General features: G+C 45.4%; 1 long non-coding RNA gene across 1 annotated transcript; it reads left to right on the top strand.

The window, feature by feature from the left end:
• The first annotated feature begins 7,082 nt into the window (after positions 1 to 7,082).
• On the top strand, positions 7,083 to 14,960 carry LOC132580478 (uncharacterized). The gene is made up of 3 exons (XR_009556052.1): positions 7,083 to 7,276; positions 9,908 to 9,997; positions 14,710 to 14,960. It is a non-coding gene; the product is annotated as an uncharacterized LOC132580478 (long non-coding RNA).
• Positions 14,961 to 16,094: the final 1,134 nt, after the last annotated feature.

The following is a 16,094-nucleotide window of genomic DNA, read 5'->3' as shown; positions in this document are numbered from 1 at the left end:
TTTAATGATGATTTTATAAGTATAACTGTTGATGTATATTGTATTTTTATGTTGTGAGCCACCCTGAGCCTGCCCCGGTAGGGAGGGCGGGATATAAATAAAAAGTATTATTATTATTATTATTATTATTATTATTATTATTATTATTAGTAGTAGTAGTAGTAGTAGTAGTAGTAGTAGTAGTAGTAGTAGTAGTAGTAGAAAAAGAGTGGAAAATAAAAGGACATTGGATAATTTTTGATAATGATTAAGTCTTAGAAAAAAGAAGAATATTAATTTTTATTTTTATTAGTTAAGGGTACCTTTAAACATTAGTACTTTAAGTAAATAACACCGGCGGGGGTCAAGTAACGGGGGAAGGGGTGGGTAGAAAGTAATATATGGGATAGATAAAAGACGTTATTAATGATGCAAGAAATATAATTTGTTACCATATGTTACCAAATAAAATTGTTTTAACAGTGTCATCCATGGCAACACTAGGACTCTTTCAATTTGTTACAGCTCCCACTCACCAGGCCGGGCATATGTTAGACTTGATCTTTGCAACCGGGGTTATGGTGGACGATATAGCCACTGAAGTGGTGCCATGGTCGGACCATCTTGCCCTTAAGGCTCGTGTAGATACGCCACCCCAAACCTGTTTAGGCGACGAGCCTATTATGGCTCGCCCGCGGAGCCAGATGGACCCGGAACGGTTCCAAACGGCTCTGTCGGTTCCCTGGCCCTCTGGCGATCCCCTTGATGGCCTGGTTGAGACCTGGAATAGCCGGCTCTCTAGGGCCATTGATGAGATCACACCTCAATGCCCTCTACGACCTCGGATTAGGCTGGCTCCGTGGTACACCCAGGAGTTACGCCAGCTGAAACAAGGTCTTAGACGGCTAGAGAGGCAATGGCGGCGTACTCGTGACGAAGCGGCTAGAACATCTTAAAGGGAGTTTATGAGGTCCTATGAGATGGCAGTCAAGGCCACAAAGAAAATATACTTTGAGGCTAAGATTGCGTCTGCAAATTCGCGCCCAGCACAATTATTTAGGATAATTCAGAACTTTACCACATTGCCACAAGGCAAACCAAATGTTAAGGAATTGGAGATAGGCTGTGAGGCTTTTGCGAAATTTTTTGCAGACAAAGTCCAGTCGCTCCGCCATATTAGATACAGTAAGTGAACTCGAGGCCCCGTGTGTGTCTTCTGGTTTGATCCTGGACCACTTCGACCCACTCTTCTTGGAGGAAGTCAACAGAATCCTTGTCACTGCATGTCAACTACTTGTGATCTGGACCCATGCCCCTCCTGGCTAATTAAGACCTGCCGGGAGGGGCTAAGATGTCCTATACGGGACATCATAAATAGATCTCTTTCGGAGGGCTCTTTTCCAACGCCCCTGAAGGAGGCAGTGGTCCACCCTCTCTTGAAAAAGGCTACATCTGATCTGGCCGAATTGGCTCACTATCGGCCAGTTTCAAATTTGCCCTTTTTGGGCAAAATCATTGAGAGGGCTGTGGCGTTGCAGTTACAGGGCTTCTTGGATGACACTTCCACCTTAGACCCATACCAGTCCGGCTTCCGTCCGGGCCATGGGACGGAGACAGTGTTGGTCGCCCTCATGGATGACCTCCGGTGACATCTGGATCGAGGCGGCTCGGCAGTATTACTGTTGTTAGACCTATCGGCTGCATTCGATATGGTTGGCCATCGGCTGCTGACCCACCGCCTCGCCGACGCAGGAATCCGGGGGCTAGCCTTACTGTGGCTTTCCTCCTTCCTTGAGGGTCGGGGACAAAGGGTGGCGATTGGAGGAGAGCTGTCCCAGAGGCGCTTACTTAATTGTGGGGTGCCTCAGGGGGCAGTTCTCTCTCCGATGTTGTTTAACATCTTCATGTGCCCCGTTGCCCAGATTGCCCAAAGGTACGGACTGGACTGTCACCAGTATGCTGATGACAACCAGCTCTATCTATTGATGGGCGGCCTGACTGGCGACATCCCTGAAAACCTGGACCGGGTGCTGCAAGCCATGGCAGGGTGGATCAAGTCAAGTGGGCTGAAGTTGAATCCAGCGAAGACAGAGGTCCTTTGCGTGGGTCACGGCGGGCCAGGGGAGGAGATCTCCCTACCAGCCTTTGACGGTGCATCGTTGATACCAGTGCACAAGGTCAAGAGCTTGGGAGTGCTTCTGGAGCCTTCCTTGACAATGGAGGCACAGATAGCAGCCACTGCTAAAGCCGCCTTTTTCCATCTTAGGAGGGCGAAGCAGCTGGCCCCCTTCCTGGAATGCAGCGACCTAGCAACAGTGATCCATGCAACGGTCACCTCGAGGTTGGATTACTGTAATGCCCTCTACATGGGGCTGCCCCTGTACCGAACTCAGAAACTGCAGCTAGTGCAGAATGCGGCGGCCAAGCTGTTGGTGGGACTACCTCGGTGGGAACACATGCAGCCTAGGTTACGGGAGCTGCACTGGCTGCTAATCGTGTTCCGAGTTCGTTACAAGGTGCTGGTTATTACCTTTAAAGCCCTATATGGCCGAGGACCTTCCTACCTTAGGGACCGCCTCTCTCCATATATCCCCCAGTGAGCACTGAGATCTAGCTCCCAAAACCTTTTAAAAATCCCTGGACCAAGGGAGGCCAAACTGAAAACAACTCGAGAGCAGGCCTTCTCAATAACGGCTCCCCATTGGTGGAATCAACTACCAGCGGAGGTTCGAGCCCTGCGGGACTATAATCAGTTCCGCAGGGGCTGTAAAACTGTCCTTTTTCAAATGGCCTACAAGAAGGAATACTGACGTGACACCTAGCCATCTGATATACACTGTGTTGTACTATAGCACCTTTAATTGTTGTGGTTTTAATTAACTTATTTTAATGTATTTTATTGTATAATGTATTTATTGTAAATATGGCACTTTCCATGTCTGTGAGCCGCCCTGAGCCTGCCTCGGCGGGGAGGGCGGGATATAAATAAAAGTTATTATTATTATTATTATTATTATTATTATTATTATTATTATTATTATTATTATTATTATTATTACAGAAAAAAAGCTCCAAAAATTTCCTTTCTAGCACATTTGAGGCTTTTAGACAAAAGTAGCAGCATTTCCAGATCAAGACAATCTGAATTCAAAGCTCATTTAAGTCAGAATGCTCTCAGTAATGGCCAGAGAAAAAAAAAGGACGTCGTTTTAAAATTAAGGCTTGACTGCACAGCATTGCAGCTTGCTTTCTATTGCTTTCTAAATGCTCTCAAAGGCAATCCAGATTAAAAAATCATTTAAAGTTCAAAAAACAGTCCATGCTATAAACTACCAGCTTGATGGCAAAAACCAAGAACCATCTGCTCTGCTATCAATTTTGTTAGGGAATTCTGTTTGAAATTCTATTTTTTTATCTCAATTCTATTTCTTTATCCTGTGCGATGGATCACTGGATCAAATAATCATTGAGAGGCATTTAACATGAAAAAGCAAAAACATATTTATTTCTACAGGGAAAGGGTACGGAGGTGAAAATGACAAACACTATAGAACTACATGCTTACACTAGAAGATCATGTGGTTAATGGAAGACCACTTCCTCCTTCTTGATCTCTCTGCCTGAACAAAGGAAGTCACCTGACTAACTGACCAAACAGTCAAAACAGGTTTTCCCCGCTTCTAGACCTTGATTGACAGCAGTCAGTATCTTCTTCCCAGGTCATGCAGACAATAGGGAATCAGGCACAGTGTTAACCCTATAATGACTGGAACTTTAGAACACTGCAAAGGACTTACAAAACAGATACATATTTCCAACACTGATGAGGATATGTTGGAAGACCTTGACATATACAGTGTGAGGCTGAGATAATCTACAGTTCAAATCCATGCAGTGGACAATTGACCAAGCAGAGCTTGCTACAACTTTGAGGTCTTGGTAAGTGCAGAGGTGAGTTTACACCATGTGGTTCTACTGTGAGGCTGGATCCCATGGAAGATTTTTCTGTGTGCAACAATATTCCTTGTGCAAACAGAAGTGAATCTTATTCCTTGCTGTATTTGCACTCAGTGAAGACAACAGTATCCATACTACCTTTCTGTCTGCACAAGACATAACATAAGGCATTTCTTCAGATATAATTTCAAAACCAAATTAAATGCAGTCATGCAAATAGTACATTCATATTGCTCCATGTGCTCATCATTTTTTCCATTAAAATTATATTGAACTGTTACGTGTTGCTGCAGTCCTCATGCTATTTCTTACATAAGCAGAACTGCACTAAGTACATTTTCCTTTCTACTTGTGCATAGCTGAAGCCGAGCCTTGGTCTGGACAACCAAACCTAGAGCTCTTCAGGCATAGCAATATGCTTCATTACTATGTTTGTATTCTGTGTAACCCTATTGTACATATCAGGTTGGATCCAGACTCAGTTTTCCTGTAGCAGAATGGAACTTCCTTGCCTTCCTCCTCCCACAGCAGCCAACTGATCTCTAGGAAATGCATCTCTCAGAGGATAAGAGACCTTGAGGAATGACTTTGGTGGGCTGCAGAAGGAAGAGAAAATTCAGAAAATGTTAATTTAGTCTGAATCCACACTATAATATTATTACTAGGAATGAGGTGTGTTGTGGAGAAAAATACAATGGGCTCTAGAAAGAGAGTCTGGGCGAGTGCCCACAAACTCTTGCTGTCTTCCCACCCACCCAAGTGAAGGACTTTCACTCCCCTCCCCACAGCTCAAGGGGAGCTGATCTCAGCCATCTGGAGAGCTATTTTAATTCTGAGCAATCTCCAGCCCTCACCTGGAGATTGACAACACTGGTTCCTCAGGAGGACATGGGTGGTTTGCAGGGTGGAGACTATGGCAGGGGTGGCCAACAGTAGCTCTCTAGATGTTTTTTGCCTACAACTCCCATCAGCCCCAGCCAGCATGGCCAATAGCTGGGGCTGATGGGAGTTGTAGGCAAAAAACATCTGGAGAGCTACCATTGGCCACCCCTGGACTATGGCATTGTACCTGTCTGAGATCCAACTCCTCCTCAAACCCGCCATCTCCAGGCTCCATCCCTCAAATCTCTAGGAATTTGCTAACCTGGAGCTGACAATGGCAACCCCATCTCCTTCCCTATATCTGCCCCTCTGACTTCAACTTTCCATCACCTCCCCCTCCCAGCAGCCTCTACAGAGGAAAAGGGCACTCTTTCTCCACAGTGGGGGGGGGGGGGGTAGCTTACATCATTCTTTCCTCTCCCCTTTAATCTGCACAGCAACCCTGTGAGGCAGATTAGGCTAGAAGTCTGTGACAGGTCCAAAATCACCCAGTTAGCTTCCACAGCAAGAACTTGGGTCTGGCAGTGCTCTGAAGCCCTAACTTCTATGTGCTCCTCAAAATCCATGACAAAATCTCCAGGAATTTTTCACCAACCTGAAACTGGCAGCTCTAGTCAGGACTGACCACGACGAGTTCTCCCTCAGAGGCCTTTAGTGATAGCTTTCAGACCAACCCACTCTCTCTAATTGTTGGTCTTGAGCACAGGACTTCAATCTCTCTCTACTTCTTGCTTTCCCTCCCTATCTCTCTCTCTCTGTATCTTGTCTGCTGCTACAGGATGCCATTTTTCTCCCTGTCTCTAGCTGTTTCCCTTCCACAGGAGAAGAGGGAAGAGCCCTCAGCCAATCAAGGAAGTATTTCTTTGGCTCTTTCCCTTCTCTTCAGCCAATTGAGGCAAGGATTTATGTCCTCTTTGAAGCAGTGCAAGATGCGGCTCAGCCAGTGGGAGAGTAGGGAGAGCCAGAAACTGCCAGAACCAAAGTTGGTTGCCATTTACTGATAGAATCAGCTTGGCTGGCAGGCAATAGCCACTCGGGTGGGAGAGAGGAGCTGACTCAACCAATGGCATGCAAGTACTCTTGATTGATGTTTTGATGGGCCAAAGGTTGATGCTGCATAGTCCCAAGCAATCAGGTTGCTCCGTCTTGCTACCACAGAAGGGCTTTTATTATATAAAGGATATATATTATATCTGCTGTCCTATGGTAAGAATAATACACTAAGGTTGCACCTTTATGCAAAGGGTTAGGACTAAATGCCATAGAAATATTTTGTCAGGTGTGCTGCAAACAACAAAATGCAGTTTGTGTCATTGTCTAGTTCTGCTCCAAGTGTAAATGATCCCAGCTTTTTTGTTTGCTTTTTTTTTTTTTTAAGAATGCCAGGGTAGTGACAATTCTGCCAGATTGTCACCAAAGGTTGCCAGGTCTTCTCGTCACTCCAGCAGGGAGTTGGGGGCATTCCAGGGGTGGGCAGGGATGTTGTGCAACACGCAGAGAAAAGAAACTGGGAGATTTCCCACTCAGACCTGGGGAGTGGCAACCCTAAAATGTCACCAAGACAGTGAAAATCAGCAGCACATTCTAAGGGAAAACTTGCAGAGAATAACCCACCTTTAGGGCTGTCAGGTCCCTAGGGTTACCAGGTACCCCTGGCCACTGGCAGGAGATTGGAGGGGGGTTGCCAGATCCAGGTTGGGAAACTCCAGGAGATTTGGTATTGGAGCCTGAGGAGGACAGGGACTTTGGTGAGGTACCATGCTATAGATTCCACCTTCCAAAGCATTTATTTTCTCCAGAGGAACTGATCTCTGGAGTCTGAAGGTAAGCTGTAATGTTGGGGGATTCCCAGGTCCCAGCTGGAGGCTGGTATCCTTGCCTGGCTTGCAAGAGTTGACAGATGATATTGTGGGCTGAACAACTTCCTCACACCCTCTCCAGGTTTACCATGAGAAATGGCAGACAAGCATTGTGACTTCTGTGCTGGGAACACAACTCCCAGGAAAATGGGAGGCTGGTTCTTTGCCAGAGGTCATAAAGACCCCCTGCTGGCTACAGCAGATAATTCTGAGCTAGACAAATGGCCTAGCTCTGTGTAGGGCACGTCCCTGTCATCATGATGAAAAGTGTTAATGGTTGCTGTTGCAGAACAGTGTGCCTGCCCTTTGGCCCTTCCCATCAGCCGGCACCTTTTGACTACAGAGTTCAGGTGCTCAGACACACCCAGCCTGAAAATGAGACAAAAGCTGAGTCACAAAGCTCTATTCTGCTCATCTGTCACCTGACTCAGGTTACTAGAGCAACACCCAGGAGGGAACTGATGTAATAAGAGACGGAAGAATAACAATTATAAGCCAGCAGGGCAAAGGGGAAAGCAGAAAGACTACCTGTAGCAAAGAAAGGAAGAGACGCAGACTATCCATAGCCTAAGGAAACATGGTCTGAGTGATTATCAGTGGTAAGTTAAGGTGGGGTTTACTTAAAGCAAGGCTATTATTGGCCACCAAGGGGCTTGCATGGAAACCAAGGCCGTGGGTCATGGTAGCAAAGGGAATTGACATTACAACTTCCACGGCCATACCTTTTACCAGTAGTCAAAAACGGCAACTCCTTAAGAATCTTCTTGATAATAAGAACCCTGAGGTTACATACAAATTAGCAAAATTTGGCTGTCTTGTCACAAGAATAAGGAAAACTATAATAATTCAGTCAGGAAATGACTAAACACCTTTGCCAATCTGTTTGCTGTAACTGCCATGTTCTGTTATGTTTGTAGTTCTATAACAGTATTTTATGCCTTTTTATGTACGATGTTATGGTCATTCAGTTTTAATTTTGTATGATTTTACTCTTTTAAATGCTGGCTTAGGCTATGAATAAGCTAAACATTCCATCTAGTGGCCCTAATAGGTCATTCTGAAATTGCTACTACCTTGTGATTTATTGTTTTAGTGATTTTAAATTGATGTAACTTATTGTAATGAATTTGTTTCTGTTGCTGTGATCTGCCCTGAGCCTATTTGGGAAAGGGCAGGATAAAAATATGAAAAATAAATACTGACATTACAACCTGCATTTTGCTCTTGACCCCCCTCTTTGTTCCCTCCCACCCTCCATCCAGACTCTTCACTTCTTCACTTCTACTTGGAGTTTCCCAATTTCCCCCCTTTCTGAGGAAAATTCTGAGCCCTTTTTCTCTACAGGAATCTGGTCCCATAAGGAGTGTCAGAAGGCACTTGCTGGGTCAGATGCATATTCCATCTAGTCTATCATCCTATTTTACACAATAGCCCAGAAAGCTTACAAGTGACCCTGAAAGCTTAAAAGCAAAACAGGGGAGCCAAAGGTACACCTGACTGCTGTTCTCCCCCTCCCCACCCTCTTCAGCAATTGGTATTCAGAGGTATCTTGTCTCGGACTGTAAAAGTTTCATTTAAGTATTCTGGTTAAGTGGCCATCTCTTCCCTGGATTTGCCAAACCTTCTTTAAAAGCCAGCTGAGAGCAAAACCAGCTGAGATGCTGGGGTTTTTGTTTTCTTTTTAAAATAGCTGGCATGAGGGTCTCAATTGAAATTAGGACCATGCAGACCTGTAGCTACAGGGGGGCCTGTGGGGGTCCTGCCTCCTGACTTCCTGTTGGGTGCCCCAACTCAGGTTTCTGCTCTTGGGTACCCATCCTGTGCAATTTAAATCACAGAAGAGGAAGGGGGCAACCCCTGTTTAAGTAGGTGCTGTTCAATTTTCTCTCTAAGCTGCAGACTCTAGTGAGCAAAGATTCTACTTAGTGAGCTGGTGGCATTAAAGTTGTGAGCTCCTGCATAAGTTAGTGTGCTCTGGGGCCATTTCTCCTGAGCGAAGACAAAAATGTGTGAAGTAGAGGCTAAAAATATGTGAGCTAGCTCACGCTAACTCAGCTTAGAGGGAACACTGGTGCTGTCCCTGTAAAATGGATTGTGTTGAGACTGTTGCCCGTGTTCTTCTCCAATGTCCTCTCCATTTGGTGTCCTGCCAGGATATTTTATACCCCATATTGGCCCAAATTTTAGAGACCTCTGATGATTTTAAGGTGCTTTTCTTGCTTGATAATTCTGATCTGGAAAGAACAGAATTAGTAGCAAAAGGTTTTTTTATAGAGCTATGGTTACTCATCCTGATAAATTGTACTATGTATCAGGTTTTACTATGTTGTTACTTTGTTTTTATCTTGTAATCCTAATTTTATTCTTTATGGATTATGTAGTCTTTTAATATGTAACCTGGCCGATCTTCTATCTTATATTCTTATATATGCCAATAAAGGCTGTCTTTTGTGTGTGAAAAGGACAACCGCTGACCTCTCAGCTTTCACCCCTGTGGCCCCTCAAGCAGTGGCAGTGATAGGGGAGGGGAAGGAAGGAAGGAAGGAAGGAAGGAAGGAAGGAAGGAAGGAAGGAAGGAAGGAAGGAAGGAAGGTCAGGCACCCTGAGTCAGACCCCTGAATTACAGCAGCAGTGGCCAGGGGAGGGGAGATGCTAAGTGCCCCCCAACTTTTTAACATGCTCTCCCAACTTTTAAAATCCTGGTTACAGGCCTGAGACTATGGTGTTGTTTCCCCCCACTCCCAGAATGAGTTTAATCCTTACAAGCCTTTCCCTGAAATGTTTTTCTTACCCCAAAACAACCATGCAAGGCAGCAGTTTGCCCTACTGGACAAACATCTTCAAATAACAGTCAGGAAACTGACGCAGGAAACCCTTCCCCCCTTGTGATCCAAACTGGAATAACATTTGCCAGTTATTTAAAAGGTCCACATTGGTCTCCCAGCAGCATTTCTGGTCCTCGACTGGTGGTTATCTTGGGGTGGTGAGTTCCTATCTGTCTGATCAATTGAGTCTAGCCTTCCTCCAAGGAGTTCAGGGTATATATATGGCTCTCCCTTCTCCAAGTGAAATGAAGGTTGAAGTCAGACAACAGGCTTAGCTTTCTTGCTTTCTTTCTTTGATTTATATCCCACCCTCCCCGCCAAAGCAGGTTCAGGGCGGCTTACACTAGGAGGTAAGTTTTTTCCATTCAAGTTTTTCCATACAAGTTGTCTTTCTTTCATCTCCAGCCTGCAATTATGTCTGTACAAGAATTGCCCGTGTGTGCTGCTGCAAAGGAGAAGAGGAAGAGTCTGATTCACCCCAAGAAAAGGATCGAGGTAAGGAAACCTTGCTGGGGGCAAAGCTAACTGACTGGCATGGCAGTGAGCTCATTCTCCTCTGATGACCTATCAGAGTTATGCTCAGAAGAGAAGTGAGTGGGGACCAGGTAAGAAGCCCCTTCCGCAGTGACTCTTGATACCCATTGTCAGGTTGTTCAGCATCTACATGGCAGGGTGCGGAAATAAGCCATTTCCTCAAAATGGGAAATATCCCATATCCCCAAAATCTTTCCTCCAATATTCTATAGTCTCACAGGTCTGAACAGGCCAATGTCACCATTCATTTCATAAGGGGAGGGTATTCCTTTGCAGATACTAAACTGTTCTCAACATTCAGAGCACATTCACTCTTTATCTTGGGATAGTTTCTTGGTGTAGTGGTTAAGTGTGCGGACTCTTATCTGGGAGAACTGGGTTTGTATCGCCACTCCTCCACTTGCACCTGCTGATGTGACCTTGGGTCAGCCACAAGTTCTCTCAGAGCAGTTCTGCTCATGAGCAGTTTCTGTCAGAACTCTCTCAGCCCCACCTACCTCACAGGGTGTCTGTTATGGGGAGGGGAATGGAAAGGAGATTGTAAGCTGCTTCAGGTAATAAAGAGCGGGGTATAAATCCAATCTCCTCCTCCTCCTTTTCTTCTTCTTCTTCCTTAATTTCTAAAGCCATTATTTTCTGCCTAACTGGGAAGTTTTCCTTAAGTATGTAGCAATGCCCTGACCTCAATAGCCTAGGCAAGCCCATCTCATCAGATCATGGAAAATAATCAGAGCTTACCCTGGCAACTACTTGGATGGGAGACTTCTGAGGAATACCAGGAGTGGGAGGCAGAGGCAGGCTATCAAGCCACTTCTCTGAATGTCCTCCATGCCCCAGTAGAGTTCACCCGAAGTCACCATAACTTCCAGGCCTGCATGTGCATGGTGGTGCACACACACAAATATAACCCCCACCATCACAAAAAAAAAAGTATGTAGCAAACTTTGTCTATAGGCAGTCTTGTTTTCCTGTTTTTGTGACTGGCACTTCAAGTCAGCTACATTGATAGTACAAATGTGCTCTTCTCCAGACATTCATTTTTAATAACTCAAATTTTATTAAGGTTTTCATTTTTTTTTACAAACAAGAAGATACAAAAATTTATTTCACATGCACAAGAATTATTTTTCAGTAGTTTATCAGTACAGCACAAAAGCGAAACATTTCTTCAGTATCGCACATACAGTAGAGAATTATTCAAATTTGTATTCAAAGAAAACATATTTTCCAACAAATGTATTGATTAACGATTAATTGTCTGCCTGGACAAGCTGCACTGCAATTTTGTCCTGAACCACTATGTCCCAAATTTTGTCAAACCATTGCCTTTGTAGGGATTTTGTTAGTTCTAATACCTTGCCAATAATATTTTTCCCTCACACATTCATAACCTGCTACCTGGGACAGAACAGATTGTGCAAGAATCAGCAAATGTCTGTAGATTGTCTTCACTTGTATACTCTGTCTCTTCCAGGTAACAAATAACCCCTGTTTTTTTTAGTTCCATAGGCGAAACAATGTTGATATCGTCATTTCTTCATTCAGATCATCATCTGGACCCACTGTTACTGTTTCGTATGTTAAAATATAGAAGCTGTCATAACCTGCCCCTCATCCATGCCTCTCTCTGTCTCTGTCTCTCTGTCTGTCTCTGTCTCTCTCTCACTTCTTTTCAATCTGAAATGGGGTGTCCCTCTTTACCAGCCCCACCCTGTCTTTGTAATGTCCAGGATTCTCAATTGTGAAGTAAATATATATATTTTTGGGCCACATGATCCTTATAGGGACACAACTTACATTCACAGGAGAGCTCCTCTGTTTACATGCTACCATGGCAAGCATTTTTCATTTTAACATGCAGTGGAATCAGGAAATAACACACACAAAATATGTAACTGGTAAGGCTGACTGGATCTTCTTCAGCCCTCTTCAGAGCTTAGTGTCACAGTAACTGAGAACTGGGGCCAGAGAGTGTACCCATCTAAAATTCAAGAGCACTGAGAGGTCTGGATTGGTAAACACAAAATAGATCAGTGTTTGACTTGAGAGAAACAGCACTCGGACCCTGCCTAGCTACCAACCACCTTGCTGGACTCCCTGCCTAAAGAGGATATCCTGCAGTCCCTCTCCTTCAAAACTCTCGTTTTTCCCATTCCATAGTTGGTCAATCATTAAACTGTATCTTTTCCTCCTTTTCTAACATTCCTGGTTTCCCCTCTCTCTTTTTGAAGGTGACTGGCTGCAGCTGGGGAAGGCAAACTCTCCCTTGTTCATCAGAGAGGCCCTTTTTTTTTTCCTGGTTGAGCCCATAGCTTCATAAGCAGAAGTTCAAGAGAAATTCACAATGATGTAAAAAAAAAAAATACTAGTCACACCCCTATTGGATGAACAGAACCCTGGAGCAATGGGGGTGTACACTTGCATTCCCTCCACATTCATCAAATGACTGTCTCTAGAGCTGAGGTGTAGGGCTGCTAGATCCAACTCAGGAAATATCTGGTGACTTTGGGGGTGGAGCCAGGAGACTTTGGGGGTGGAGCCAGGAGCAAGGTTGTGGCAGGCATGCTTGAACTGTGAAGGGAGTTCTGGCAATCACAGTTAAAGGGATTGCACACTCCTTTTAAATGCCTTCCCTTCATTGGAAATAATGGAGGATGGGGTCACCTTCTTTGGGGGCTCATAGAATTTGACCCCCCCCTAGTCCAATCTTTTTGAAACTTGGGGAAGGGGTGTTGAGGAGAGGCTATGCTGAAAATGTGGTGCCTCTACCTCAAAAAACAGCCCCTCCAGAGCCCCAGATACTCATGGATCAATTCTCCATTATACCCTCTGGAGACTGGTCCCCATAGGGAATAATGGAGTGCCCAGAAGACATTTCCTTCCCCACCCCTGCTTTCTGATAACCCTTCCAAATTGGGGGATCCCCTGCCCCCAACTGATGATTGGCAACCATATGAGGTGTCAAACTCATTTGTTATGAGGGCCAAATCTGACATAAATGCCATTTCGGCAGGCCAGGCCACAAGTGCCATAAAATGTAACACCAGGTGCCGGGGAGATTTTACCAGTATGAGCTGTACCCCTCCTCAGCACCTAACTAACCACCCTTTGCTCAATATGCACAAGAGGTTTTGCACAGCACAGCCTGAAAATCAAAGTGCAGCAACCAGAGATTTTTGTGGCTCTTTAAAGACGAGTACATTTCAGAAGCTTTCCAAGAGCTGGAGCATGAAAGGCTGCCTTACGTTGCTGCAGATGTGGCAGCCAAAGGTAAGTTGCCGAGTGGCATCAACCAGGAAACCCATCAAGCCCTGCCTTGAAGAAACTGCTACAGCCAACAAGCTTTGGAGAGGGGTGAGGCAGCTGTAAAATTTCACACCTCCCTGTGTTAAAGTCCCAAATTCAGCAACAAGCTTGAACCACAAGGGTGTGACATACAGGCCCATATTGCTAAACCATCGCCCAAAGTCCAACCCCAACATGAATTTTATGACTGGCTGAGAGTTTTAGTGTGCCACTTCACAGACGCTAGGGTTACCAGCCTGCAGGCAGTAGCTGAAGATCTGGGATTACACCTGATCTCCAAGCAACGGAGATCCGTTCACCTGGAGAAAATGGCTGCTGTGGAAGGCGGACTCTGTGGCATTACACCCCATCGCAGTCCCTCCCTTACCCAAACTCTGCCCTCCTCAGGTTTCACCTTCAAAATCTTCAGATATATCTCAGTCTGGAGCTGGCAACCCTAATGGATACATGTTCATGGGTGCATGTTGAAGAATATACTCAAAAGCAGTCTTGATCTAAACATACATTTGGACCACATCTAGATTGCTTTGCTGCATTTTTTAACCTGTTCACCTTGTTATGGGGGGGGGGGGGGGATGGTACAGATGTCTACTGAATATGCACATTGGTAACACCAGGGATTTTTTATAGCAGCAATTCCTTTGCATATTAGGCCACACACCCCTGATGTAGCCAATCCTCCAAGAGCTTACAGGGCTCTTATTACAGGGCCTGCTGTAAGCTCTTGGAAGATTGGCTACATCAGGGCCACACACCCCTGATTAGGCCATCCACCCCTGATGTAGCCAATCTTCCAAGAGCTTACAGCAGGCCCTGTACTAAGAGCCCTGTAAGCTCTTGGAAGATTGGCTACATCAGGGGTGTGTGGCCTAATATACAAAGGAATTCCTGCTACAAAAAAAAAGCCCTGGGTAATACAGCATTGAGGGGGGGAATTACATGTAGAAAACTGCACACATTCCAGTTCTAGGTTGAACATTAGAAATTCTCTTTGAGATGTCATTTAGAGTGTGTGGAAATGTAGGGAACAGTGAATTTGTAAAATAGCAAAAGGATGGAACTGGGAAAATGGGCTCATCCTGAATTGACAGACTGAGCTACCATGAAATTTTGGTTGCAATACCTCCCACTTTTCAAACAAACACTAGCTTTCTCAAAACCCACAGAGGACTTGCAACTAACTGGGGGAATAGGTTCCTTAGCCTCTGCATGGTATTTCTTCTCCAGCTACCTCCTCCCTTCCCTCCTAATACATACGTGCTCCTTCCTGTATAAGAAAATTTGGGTACACTGCCATGTCAAAACTGTGCCATTTCATTGCTTAACAACTGCTTCCATTGTGGTTTTCATTCTTTGTGTATTTCCAGGTGTAAAAGAACCAGTATGCCAAGACCCACCCAGAAAAAGGGAGACCACTTCCTTTGTAGTACCAGAACGACCCTGTGGAACATGACAATAGTGTAAAACCAGTAAAGGTCTATCCTTGGAATGGGTTCCTGCGCAGCTCTCCTTTGAAAAACCAGGATGTCACTCAATTTGCAAGACCTTCCTCTTGCCTCATCACAGAGTACTATGAAGACAGGTTCACAAACTCCCGTCCACGTAGAGACGAACTTGTCCGAACTCCCCCTGCCTGTGATAACCTGGCATTCCTAAAATGCTGAATCAGAGTGAAAAGCAAGCATACTTGCAACCATTAAAAGATATTTTGTATTGCTGTTGGTCATTAAGGGTCATTCTCTTCCCCTTGGGGAATTATCAAGAGAATCCACTAGAGAGCTAAACTTCAGTCGGTCCCTCTCCCCCAGAAGCTAGAAGTCCGAAACAGTGTTCACAGGGTCGTTACCTCCAGAGAAAAACAGTGTTGATGACAATGGTATCATCTAAATACGTGTGTGCTCACAGGCTTGGAAGGAAAGGGAGTCAAGGACTGGGTTCAGATGGGTGGTTTAAGTCACCCAGGGACAGAAGGCAAGCGCCCCCCAAAAGTGCATCCAAATGCACACATCTGCATGCCATCCCACTCCCGCCCTCGACCGATCCCCAACTCACCTCCAGCCAGCTCAAAAAGTTACTGCTTGCAAAGTGGTACCTTATTGCTGGGGTGCCTCCAAGGCACCTCCCTGGCCACCTGGGAAGTGCCCGGTAAGCAGCTGGGGAGCGGCAGACAGGGTGCACGAGCACTCTGGATACTCCCCCAGGGCACCCGTGGCCCGTCCTTGTTCTGAGGGCCATCAGGATGCTGTGGGGTGCTCCAGTTTCCACCAGCTCACTTCTGGGTTGGCATGCTGCCTCCCTGAGTCGGCGGTCTGGACTCAGCCAAGGAGAAATTGCTCCGAATCCTCTAGTCCAGCTGGGATACCCCCAACATCCATCACCCCCAGAGCACCATAGGCTGCTGCTTTAAGCTTCACTTCTTTCTCCAACCCAAAGTGTAAATGAAGGAAACGGAATTGAACTACTCAGGAAGGCAAAATTCAATGACTGGAATTTCAGATGTGTTCTTTGGCTCTAAAAAGCAGCCATTGGGCAGAGTGATTTGGATCAAGGCCACACAATACTGGAGAAGGAGTCAACACACCCCCTTGCACTATTTCCTAGATCCAAAACGTCCCCCTTACCAGATTCTTTAAGCCCCATTATGGGGGGAAAGACAGATACCCATACTGTACTTATCATTAACAGCCTTGCTCAGGTCTTGCCAACCGAAAGTCTCCTTGATTGCGTCAACCTATCTCATGTTGGGGCCTCC

This window comes from Heteronotia binoei, chromosome 12, assembly GCF_032191835.1.
Source record: "Heteronotia binoei isolate CCM8104 ecotype False Entrance Well chromosome 12, APGP_CSIRO_Hbin_v1, whole genome shotgun sequence".
Lineage (NCBI taxonomy): Eukaryota > Metazoa > Chordata > Lepidosauria > Squamata > Gekkonidae > Heteronotia > Heteronotia binoei.
This window is presented reverse-complemented; position numbering and strand designations above follow the sequence as displayed.